This window comes from Vipera ursinii, assembly GCF_947247035.1.
Source record: "Vipera ursinii genome assembly, chromosome: 1".
Lineage (NCBI taxonomy): Eukaryota > Metazoa > Chordata > Lepidosauria > Squamata > Viperidae > Vipera > Vipera ursinii.
Window position 1 is genome coordinate 181,510,568 of NC_139512.1, and position 12,592 is coordinate 181,523,159.

Below are 12,592 nucleotides of genomic sequence, written 5' to 3' on the forward strand. Positions count from 1 at the left end.
AGGAATATTGGAAAAAAAACTATTTATTTAATTGTTGTTTATCAAAATAATGAGAATTATTTTAATTTAATGTTTGCAAAGAAAGATACTTTGGGGAAAGGGGAAATCAACTGACATTAACATATGGAATATAGATTATAGAAATCTATTGTTAAAGATTGTTTTATAAATGTTACCCAGACAACATACTGTTTACAAATTACTGAATGATTTATGTTCTTTAAAAACACCCCAATAAAATATATACAAAAATAAGAAATAAAAAACTTTACATTCAAGAAATCCACTAAGCAAAAAGCACAGCTGAGCCTCTCAAAGTTACTTGTATCTTATCTATTTTGTGGGCTGTCAGCCAAGTCTCTTTTTCACAATAACAGATTGCAATATCCAGTTTAGCCACAGGATGTCTTTCCAAATTTATTTAGAACTTTTCAATTTTTTCTTCTATTTTAAAAGAAAAAACCCAGATCTTCAATAAAAATAGGGAATTTTTTTTTAAAAAATAAGAAATAGAGAATACAGAGTCTTTTAATCCACAAATTCTAGGAAATAGGTTCCTAATTAGGATCCAGTTAATTTTTTCAACGTTTTAAACTCCCCTGGATAGTCTGTCACTGCTATGTCTGGAGGGAGGGCTAAAATCCCCTTTCCCTCTCCATAGGGGGGAAAGTACTTTAGCAGCTTATGCTGGTACAGAGAGTAATTAGAATTTAAGAGAGATAGATCTCACCCAGGCCACTCTTTCGTCCGCCAGTTTGGAGGAAATCACTACCACTCTCCCGCAATCCAGCAAGAGCTGGTCGCCTCTACATGGCAACTTTCAACCTTTTTCAGGGTCCCACACTGATCCAAAACTGGATGTGGGAGACGGAGCTCGCCTCCCAGGCATCCACGGCGGCTGTGTGGCAAACCGGAAGTCTAAAAGGGTAGGTCTTCTATCACCCTGTTATGCCTGTCATTCTGTTTATCAGGGAGGAATCCACTCTGCCTGCAGATAGCCCTGAAGTGGGCAGAAGAGGGAGAGAGAAATTAGAATGCCAGTTCCAATCTCTCTCTTGATACAGATAGTCCTCAAGTTTTGACCACATTCGTTCAGCAACTAAAGTTACAATGGCACTGAATGGTTGTTGAAGTTCTGGCCATCATACACCCCATGAGGTCATATTATCAAGATTTGGGTGATTGGCAACCAGCTCACAGTTATGATGCTCTCATGCTCCAGTTTCCTGCTAGTTGCCCACAAACAAAATTAATGGGAAAGCTGTCAGATAAGGTCATAAGTCATTTCTATAAGTTGCTCCTGTAAGTTGCTCCTGCTGCTTTTTGTCGGAGGAAGCCCACTATGGAAAACAACCCACCTGCCTGCTCATACTCCATAGCATGTGTCTGCACTCCCTAGTGCCTCCCCCAAGAGGGCCCTGCCAACAATGGGTGTGAATAATTTACTGCTTACTGCCTATTGCTTGGTATTAACCATGCACCCTTTCGCATTCCACAAGTTACAAAGACAACACTAATTTGTATATGGGAATTCTGGATTTATAAGTTGGATCTTGAGAGCACCTCTTTTTTGCTGTACAGAATAAACAGGCTGCAATTTCCTGTCTTGTGTGATAACTGGCTCTTCACACCAGGTAAACAATCCCAGGACTTGACTGAGCCAATCCCTAGCTTGGCCAAGGTGAATTGGGCAGTCAGAGAGTGGCTCTCTCTCACAATCAAGTTTCATGTTTAAGGCAAGATCAGAACTCAGTTTCCACATTTCTAGCTTGGTGCCTTAACCCCTAGACCAAATTATGCCCAATTAATGATGAAAAGATATCACAATAAATTAGCATACTCCAGAAGATTATTTTAGATCCAGTGATCTGAAAACAGATGTAGGAGAAGGGGGCAGAAAAAATATTTTTAATAACAAAACTGCAGGATTCTGGGAGCTGGAAAAAAGTAAATAAAAAGTAAATAAAAAAGTAAATGCCGCTTGGGGGGGGGCGAAAGCCCTAATAAGCAGGCATATACATAGAATTAAGGCTACTGCTAAGCTTGTAAGCCGCCCTGAGTCTTCGGAGAAGGGCGGGATATAAATGGAATTTAAATAAATAAATAAATAAATAAATAAATAAATAAATAAATAAATAAATAAATAAATTTTCCTCCATAAAATTTTCATTTTCCTGCCCCCTCATCAAATATACCTATTGATACAAATAAAAGATAACATTTCAAAAATGCTCTTACAATACTGGGTAAAAATAATATTTCAGAACATTTGAAAGAACCTTATGCTAGGCCATCTGTACTTTCTCCTCTAGTTGCCAATAGGAAATGTATTTAAATCTTTGAATTCAAAAACAGATATGTCACCTCTTTGTATTCAGTATGAACAACAAGTAGAGAAGGTATCAAAACACTTCACCCCCCACAAATACACTGAGAATGCTCCAATGCAAATACTGCAATATTCAATCCCTTCCAATAAATACCTTCTCTTATCTATTATCATGTATTAAATTTGATAAATCAGATGAATTGGGGGGGAAAAAGAGAATGAAAAGTTGCACTATTTCTTTCTCTCAAAACTCTTTCGTGATCCTTGAGTCTTCGGAGAAGGGCGGGATATAAATGGAATTAAAATAAAATAAATAAAAATCTCAGCATGTCTACAGAAATGTAAGCAATTTTTCAATTTTATAAAATGTAAATTTGATCTGCATTCTGGGTTTATTTTTGTCTTAAAGTATTGAGGTAATTTGAAAATTACTGCAATTAGTTTATAAATATATTTCTTATACTCCTTAATTGAAAGTAAATATGCTCCAACCTTCACCTTTGGTTTACAACTAAAATTTAAACAAATTATGCACATATTGGCCCAAATTCAAAAGTGTTAATTGAACACTTTACTATATTGCAGATTGATTGAAGGGGTACATAATTTCAAACATTAAATTCATACCTTAAAATATAAGAAAATACAAAAACAAAATATCAGTGGAAAATATAAAGAACATTACTACATGCATCAGTACTTGTAAAGCTGTCCTTCCTAATATAATTTCTTATTCCTTAAAAACCATCTTGGAAAAGTCATGGATTACTCTACTGTGAGGAGCTTGTTTAAAACTTGTGAAAATAACCTTTTGTGAAATAAAAGATAAATAGAGGGAGATACACAATACTGTTTCACTCTTTCTGCTGATGGCCTTACAGAAATGGTCCCATATCCCTATATTAAGCTTGTAAGCCACCCTGAGTCTTCGGAGAAGGGCGGGATATAAATGGAATTAAAATAAAAATAAATAAAAATATTACACATCAGAAATTTCATCCTTTTGCAGTTAATATGCACAATATGCACAATATCCTTTGTGCAGTTAATATGCAACTCAAGTTTATTATAAATAAGATATTTTGCAGGTTGATAATGTCTTCCTCCATGACTGATTAAGTGATATCTGAACTATGGCTGTGGATGCGTTTGACATGATTCATTCCTGTCTTCCATTCAATAAAGCATCATATCCTTTATCCAGTTTCCATGAGAATCTGAAAAAAATGCTGCCACTTTAAGACTCTTAATATAAACAACAGCTTTGTTATTGATAGGCATAAAGATAAAGGTAAAGGTTTTGCATGTCCAGTTGTGTCCAACTCTAGGGGGCAGTGATCATTTCCATTTCTTAGCCGGGGGAGCCAGCATTGTCCAAATATACTTCTATGGTCATATGCCCAGCATGAGTATATGCCAAGGCACGATGAACACTGTTACCTTCCCACCAAAGTGGTACCTATTTATCTACTCGCATTTGCATGCTTCCAATCTGCTAGGTTGGCAGGAACTGGGGCAAGTAACAGGAGCTCACTCCCATGTGCAGCACATGGGTCTTGAACCTGGGCTGTCAGCTTTCCAGCTGAAAAGCTCAGTTTTGTTATTGGCAGGCATATGTTAAATGTAATATGGGTAACATTTAGATATTTTTTTTCAAGAAGGGGGTATCAAGATAGCTGTGAATTTTCTCTCAAATCAACATGGTACTCTTTTCAAACAACTATTATATATAGAATTCATGCATGGAAAGATGGGAGAGAGTCATGACTTATGACCATAACCTTAACATGCTGAACACAGTATAACCTATAGAAATGAACTATTTCAACATTACAGGTATTTTGTGTTTAACAACTGCCATTTAGCAGCCTTTTGAAATTGCAATAGCACTGAAAAGTAATCTTATAACTGATCCTTACATTTATTACTATTGCAGCATCCCTGTAGTCATGTGATCATGATTTAGGAGCTTTGCAACTGGAGGTATTTATGACCACCACATATACTGTGGTAACATGAGCCAGTTTCTGACAAGCAGAGACAAGGGATAACCTGGCAATAAAATCACAAGTCCCTGTCACATGATGTCTTGCTTAACTTCTGCATTACTTAGCAATGGAGTAGCTGGTCTCAATTATGAAGTGAGGACAACATGGAGCTAAAGGAGCCTCTGAGTGTAATTCTTCTTCCATTCAGTATACAGAGTCTGTACACCACTGTGGTGCAAAAAGCCTTGAAGTTTTATCTGGTAAAATCCATCATTTTCTGACTTGCTAGTCAACAAATTATGGTTTTCATTTTTCTACTCATTGACAGACAAGTAAAATCAATGGGAAGCCAGATAATTGGATGCAAAATAGATAACACATCAGCCACATACAATAGAAAGCATCATAAAAACACCCAGCTTAAAAGGGTTAATTTTGCTATTTGAGTCTGAATGCAAAATGGAGCCCAAGTTATCCACTCATCCTAGCCAGAGAGTGCTAGCCCTTTGAAACCGCACATCTGTTGCTCTTCCATATTTTAGGGAGAAAAAAAAAAGAATGTGCAGGGCGGAAGGGGAATTGGCACCAATTTACACAGCTCTCAATTTTTTTAAGTGCTTGTTTTATGAATGGACCAGCTGAATTTACTTATAATGAAGTAATTTCCATAAAATTGGACTAATTAATTTCCATGCTGCATGATGAAAATTGCTAAGAGTGGCTTTTTAGTGACAAGCAGTTTCCCATATGTTTGCCTCAAGAAATTTCTCTACATCACACTTCTAGTGACAATGTTTCTCTCTTTTAGTCAAGACAAAGGGTTTCACTTCAGCAGCAGTTCTGACCAGGTGCATTTTTTGAAAAAGTGTAGGAAATATTCTGATGCAGTCATCAGATAATAGTTTTTACCACAAAAGTTCACCTTCAAGAACTAGAGTTATATGTAAAAAATATGCAATGTAAAACCATGTGTGAGCTTTGAAATTAATACAGCTACATAAACTGACAGAAATAGGCAGAGCAAAAAACTCTGCTAGATACAATGAAAGGTTCAGAGTGAATACATATAGCCTTGACTAACAACAGGCAAAGTAAATTGTTCTTCTACATTTCTGCCTTGTTAGCAGTGGAAGAAAATATATAAAACAATACACTGACATGCCACATTAAATATTGTGCATACTGATGTCCTACTCAGGTGCTCTTAAATCTAGAAAATAGACATTATGCAAGCTTTGGATAAGCCTCAGTGCCAATGTCACTAAGCTGTTGTCAGCTCCTGAACACACGCGTCATACACAAATGTCTAATAAAAGACCCTGGATTCCCAACTGTACCATTTTATTGACAACATTTCAATTTTTTTTAAAAAGACAGATTACTCTATTTCAGTTTTTGCATATTTAAAATCTGCTCCACTGTGACATAAACTTCTTGAACATTTTACAAATGTTTTTTATTCTAAAGCATACCTTGAGTACATAATTTTTCCCAAGGTGCTCATGTCACATCAAAAGTAATATTTCATATGCATTTTGTTACTTGATTTTTTTTATTTGCAAAGAAGAAATGCATCACAAACCTTAGACTCTAAGGCTTAGAGAACAGCAATGCTACATTCTAATCCATGCATTAATACAGGAAGTACTTCAAAATGTATACTGACCATATTGACCTATGCCATAATAATTCATGCATAAATGAAAAATATTAGCCCCGCTCAGGGATATTCCATGTTTAACATTGATTGGGGTAGCACTTCCCATTAAAGAGTGAAGTGCAATTTTTGGATCTTCCTGGATTCACAGCTCTTGCTTGAAACACATGTAGCAGAAGACCTTTACACAAATTTGTCTAAAGCATCAGTTCTACCCTTTCCTAGATTAAGAGGCCCTTCGGAAAATTACTCATGACATAGTCATCACACAACTCAACTATTACAACACACTCTACAGGTGGCCTGTTTGAAATTACAATGGCCCTTGAATGAAGGGACCTATAGCCTGTGCTTAAAGTTATGGCCATTGCATTCCTCTTGCAGTCATGTGATTGAAATATGGGTGCTTGGCAACCTGTTCGCAAATACGACTAGTAGCCAAGTCTCTGCAACACAGTCACATAATCGTCATTTGCAATCTTCTCTGCCGATTTCCCCAGAAAGTCAATGGGGAAACTAGCAGGGAAGATCACAAACCTCTGTTGCCTGCAAACAAAACTCCCTCTGGTTTCTGGGCACTGGCTAAAAACAGTGTACACAAACTCCTAGCAGGATTTTAGCATGGAGTATTTGCACCATGGGGCATTTGCAGCCAGCTACTAGGAATTGAGAGGATCCTCTAGTCTCTGGGAGCTGGCTACAAATGCCCTGGGCTACAAACAATTTGTTCCAAAATCGTGTTTCAGCCAATCTCTTTAAGACCATAACGGCTGCACAGCCAAATTCCTCCAGCAGACATTTCTTTGAGAGTGAAAGGGCTGCCTGAGGGATTTGGCCCTGCATAAAGCAGAGTCCCTCCAACAGTCAGCTTCTTAAGAATGAAGCCTGGGAGTTGGCAATATAAAAACATGGATTACTTTCTGAATCCTCTCCATCTCCACAAAGATAATTGGGAGATTATCATTTTCTTAAGCACCAAAACATATATTTTGGCACAATTATGATTGCTGCAATTACAATGTGGTGGAATATTATTATTGCTGCCCCTATTTCAATTTCTGTATGGTTATTGGAGGCAAGGCATAAAGTAGAATGCCTAGAATAGCCTGTTTTCATGGAGCCTCAATAGAAATAGAAATAGAATATGAATAGCAATAGAATAAGATGGAAGGGATCTTGGAGGCCTTCTAGTCCATCCCCCTGCTCAAGCAGGAGAGCCTATACCATCTCAGACAAGTGACTGTCTAGCCTCTTTTTAAAAATCTCCAGTGATGGAGCACCCATGATTTCAGGGATTAAGCTGTTCCACTGGGTAATTGTCCTCACTGTCAGGAAGTTTCTCCTTAATTCCAGGTTCCTTCTCTCTTTGATCCGTTTCCAACCATTGTTTCTCGTCCTGCCCTCTGATGCTTTGGTGAATAATGTGACCCCCCCCTCTTCTTTGTGGCAGCTGCTCAAATACTTGAATGCTGCTATCATGTCTCCCCTATTTCTACTTTTCTTTAGAGTAGCCAAACCCAAATCCTGCAGCTGTTCTTCATATGTTTTAGTCTCCAGGCCTTTAATCATCTTAGTTGCTCTTCTCTGATTTTTTTCCAAATTCTCAACAACTTTTTTATGATATGGTGACCAAAATTGGCTGCAGTATTCCAGGTGTGGTCTTACTAGGGTTTTATAAAGTAGTACTAATACCTTACATGATCTTGATTCTATGCCTATGTTTATACAACCCAGGATTGTATTAGCTTTTTTGGTTGTTGTTGTACACTCCTGGCTCATAGTCAAGTGATTGTCCACTAGGACTCCAAGGTCCCTCTCACAGTTACCGTTTTTTAAGCCAGGTCTCACCCAATCTGTACTTGTACCTTTGATTTTTCCTGCCTAGATGTGCTTTTTCTCCACAGTGAAACTCATTCTGTTGGATAGGGACCATTGTAAAAGTTTGTCAAGACCTTTTCGGATCCTGAATTTGTCTTCTGGGATGTTGGATACTCCTGCCAGTTTGGTGTCATCTGAAAATTTGATGAGTTCCCCTTCAATTCCCTCATCTAAGTCATTGATGAAGATATTGAGTACTGGGCCTGACGGAAACTTGTGGTACCCCACTGCTTACTTCTCTCTGTGGATATAGTGCTGTTGAGCACCACTTGATGAGTACAGATTGTCAGCCAGCTACAGATTCATCTGGTGGTGATGTTGTCTATTCCAGCTTTTTCTAGCTTACCAAGGAGTAGGTTGTGGTCTACTTTATCAAATGCCTTACTGAATTCTAAGTATACTAGGTCCACAGTATTTCGCTGGTCTATTAGTTTAGTCACTTTGTCAAAGAATGAAATAAGATTGCTTGTAGTTCACCCTGTTTGTTCCCCAAACTTTGAGCATTTTTTAGTATATTTTATTGATATTTTAGAATGACAATCTTTAGTAGTAAACAACATGTTGTCTGGGTTCATATATTTAACAAGAGTGAATAGTAGTTAATTTCTATACTTTCATAATCATTGTTGGCGGGAGGGCAGAGATCCGCCCCGAGGCCTCTCATTTGTGGAGTTCCTCAGGGGTCGGTTCTCTCGCCCCTCCTGTTCAACATCTATATGAAGCCGCTGGGCGAGATCATTCGTGGTTTCGGGGTGGGGTATCATCAGTATGCTGATGATACCCAACTTTTTCTTTCCACCCTGAACCAACCCAGTGATGCCCTCGCCGTGATGTCCCGGTGCCTGGAGGCGGTCCAGGTCTGGATGGGGAGAAACAGGCTTCGTCTCAATCCCGCCAAGACTGAGTGGCTGTGCATATCGGCATCTCGGATCAACCAGACTATTCCATCTCTAACGATGGGGGGGTGAGGTGTTACCCCCCCGTTGATAGGGCTCGCAACTTGGGCGTCCTCCTGGATTCACGACTCAATTTTGAAGACCACATAGGAGCCGTGACCAAGGGGGCTTTTGCCCAGGTTCGCCTGGTGCGCCAGTTGCGTCCCTATCTGGACCGAGATGCCCTACGCACAGTTACTCATGCGCTCGTGACCTCCCGTTTGGACTACTGTAACGCTCTCTACATGGGGCTGCCCTTGAGGACCACTCGGAGGCTTCAACTGGTGCAGAATGCGGCCGCGCGAGTTGTAATGGGGGTCTCCCGATACTCCCATGTAACACCTCTACTCCGCGAGCTGCATTGGCTTCCGGTTGCCCTCCGGGTGAAATTCAAGGTGCTGGTCATTACCTATGAAGCCCTACATGGCTTGGGTCCGGGGTATTTGAGGGAACACCTGCTGCCAGCATCAAGTGCCCTTCGTCCAGTGCACTCCCACAGGGAGGGTCTGCTCAGGGTCCCACCGGTAAGAGATTGCCGGCGGGTAACGCCCAGGGATAGGGCCTTCTCAGTGGGGGCGCCTGCCCTCTGGAACCAGCTGCCAGTGGAGCTGAGGACTGCCCCCGACCTCCGTTCATTCCGCCGGGGCCTGAAGACCTGGCTCTTTGAGCTCTCTGGCCCAGGCTGAGGATTAATTTATTTTAACCGGGGTTTTATTTGCACAGGGTTAAGTTTAATCTTTTTTAAACTGGTTTTAACTTTTGTATTGTTGATTTTTAATTCCCTGTAAACCGCCCTGAGTCCTCAGGGAAAGGGCGGTATATAAATGTAATAAAATAAATAAATAAATAAATAAATAAATTCCTGCCCAGGCCCCCATAGGCACCCTTGATGCGAACGATGTAGAGCTGGCCACGCCCACCCAGTAGGCCATACGCACTTTAGCCACGCCCACCCAGTAGGCCACGCCCACCCACCCCCCTGAGGGCAATTGCAATGCTCATGCGGCCCTCAATGAAATTGAGTTTGACACCCCTGGGGTAGAGCTTTCTTTTGTATGTTGGAGTTTGGCTAGAGTTGCCTCTAAGTTCCTTACTTTTCCTCCAGTAGTTTACATAGTTTACATCTAATGCATTTATAGTTTGGGTGTTCTTTGGGCATACATACATACATGGAACCTGTACTGCATACCACAATAGTATCAGTCACCTGTTCCATGAGTTGGTTGTTTGAAAATTCCTCTTTTTTGGTTGGTGGATGTGCTTTGCTGTTAGCCTAGTTTCTACCTTCTCTGTTCTAGGTAATTATGCCTATTTTTTCTATACTTTTTTCTACCTGTTTTTTTACCCTGTTATTTAGGTATAGATAAAAGTATGTGGCAGTATGCCTTTTGGTTTTAATGGGGAAAAATACAGTTTATATTGAAGTCAAAAATTAATGTTAGGATAGGACTATTTAATGAAGGGAAAGGCTGCTTTCTCCTCAAAAAGGGATTTGCTTTTTGCTTTCTGCTCTCTGCCTAAGAAATCATCCCTATCCTTCATTTTCTTAATTTGTTCCTTATTTATCTCTATCCACTCTGCCTTGCTTTTTTGGCTGCCTTCCTGTGCTTAGCTGGTCTTTCTAATTGCCCCAGTTGCCTCCAACCATACCTCCTCTGAGGTCTCTTCTATGTTCAGCTAGTTTTTTGTGCTGAGCTGGTCTAATAGCTGGTCTTTCTGAGCTGGGCAAGTTTTCTAGTTGTTTTTTCTCTGCTGAGCAGGTTTAATAGCTGGGTTTTCTCTGCTGGGCCTTCCTACCAACTGCCTCCATCCGCCACTCCACTGCTCCATTTCCGGTCATTGCTCCATCTCCAACATTCAGCCAGGTTCTCTAGAGCTACCGGTCAGGTCCTCTGCTGCTCTGCTGCCCCACAGCTGATACTCTGCTCTGCAGATCTTTCTTCTCCTTTTCTCTTCTCCAGAATTTTTTATTTTTCTGACTTATCTTTTCCTCTCTACCTCTTCTCCTACCATTTTGCCTTAATTTAAGATAACTTAGTTTAATAGCAACTTCTCTCTCCACAATGTAACCATGCTTCCTTTGTGGAAGCTTAGGATTTCTTAGGACCTCTTAGGACTTCAAGTTTATTCAGAAATTAAAATTGACCATTAATCCAGTTTATGTGATGTAGTTGACTTTGTGTTTAGTTTCAAGCAGTGCAAAAACTAAACACAAAGTGTTTTAAACTAAAACTAACTCCCTCTCAATTACAGTAATTGGGAAGATGATTGAATGAATTAAGATGTTTGCACAACACACTAAACCCTTCCTTCACCCAATTAAGCATATCATACAAACAGGAGCTGGATTCATGCAACTACCCCCTAAACTCTTATTAAGAAAATACACTTGTTTTGTTCATCTGGCATACTATATCTATAAATAAGAGAACTCCCTCTTGTCTCTAGAGGCATGGGTACAAACACCCCATCCTGCAAATACTCCATGCCAAAATCTTGTTTGGATTTTGGCACAAACCCTATCCAGCCAGCCTCTTTAAGAGTGAAAGGGCTGCCCCTTGGAGGGTGCCTACAGCCTCAAGCCATGTGCTGCCAAACAGCTGACTGGGGTGTTGCAGCAGCAGCACCATCATCACTAGTTCTTTGGTCTCCCAAGCACAATTCCTAGTCTGTTCTCTGCACAGCCCATGAAGCTACTCCCAGGTGCTATTTCATGCCAGCCTCCATAGCACACAAATCCACAATAAAAAACAAATTTGAAAACTTGTCAGCCTTTCTACCAACTATCCACAAGTTCTTGGCAATATACCCCAGCACTCAACAATATACAGTCCATCAGCAACAACTGTCTGGCCTCAGTGCAAATAAAAGCTAAATTACAACATTCTCCATAACACTTAACCACATTTTTTTCTGAAATCCAAAATTACTTGATATTACTTTAAATACAGAGAGAGGGGAAACAATTATCAAATTCTTGCCTCAATTTCTGCTCTAGTTTTCTGCTCTGCTCTTCTTGGCAGGGTTTATGCCCATGTTCACAAGTTCCCAGAACTTGTGTTTGTTTCTTTGAACTTTCTTTCTGTTTTCAGCTAGAATTGGCAAGTGCTTCCAGATACCACTCCTCAAGAATTCTTACTATAGAGAAGAATGAAACCTCAGACCCAAACATTGTTTGCCCAATGCAGTGCAAAGACTAAAAGGTCAGATTTCTCTTCTTATAATCAGGATGGAAGTGGTTAATCCAAAGAACAGGTCTCCAGGGGCCATGGAGGCATCTGCTGCACAAATAAAAAAAGTCAAGATGGCGATTGCAACTGCTTCACTTAAAGTCTGTTTTTACATGGGTTGTTTATCTGTTGTATATAACAAAAGGAGTGTAGCTTTAATCACACAGTTGTCACACTCAACATGACTCTTTTAACCACCTAGTCCAGGGGTAGGCAACCTCGGCTCTTTTATGACTCATGGACTTTAACTCCCAGAACTCCTGAGTCAGCTGACTTAGGAATTCTGGGAGTTGAAGCCATGAGTCATAAAAGAGCCAAGGTTGTCTACCCTTTACCTACCCTTCGAGAATATCTTTCCAGTACTTGGGGGAGGGGGGGTTTCCATGTCCACCACATGTGATTAAACATTCCTTCTATTTGCAATAATTCCTCGCATATGATTTGTCTACCTTAAATATAATTGACAGACTATCTGTAAACCATTTAAATTACTACATACTGTCTGTTAATTATTGTGTACAATAACAGAATAACAGAGTTGGAAGGGACCATGGAGGTCTTCTAGTCCAACCACT

General features: G+C 39.9%; 1 protein-coding gene across 2 annotated transcripts in view; it reads right to left on the minus strand.

The window, feature by feature from the left end:
• Nucleotides 1-12,592, minus strand: part of ERBB4 (erb-b2 receptor tyrosine kinase 4) — a gene marked incomplete at both ends in the record, with an annotated part of 1,101,913 nt that overhangs the window by 590,539 nt on the left and 498,782 nt on the right. The gene's annotated exons all lie outside the window — the stretch shown is intronic.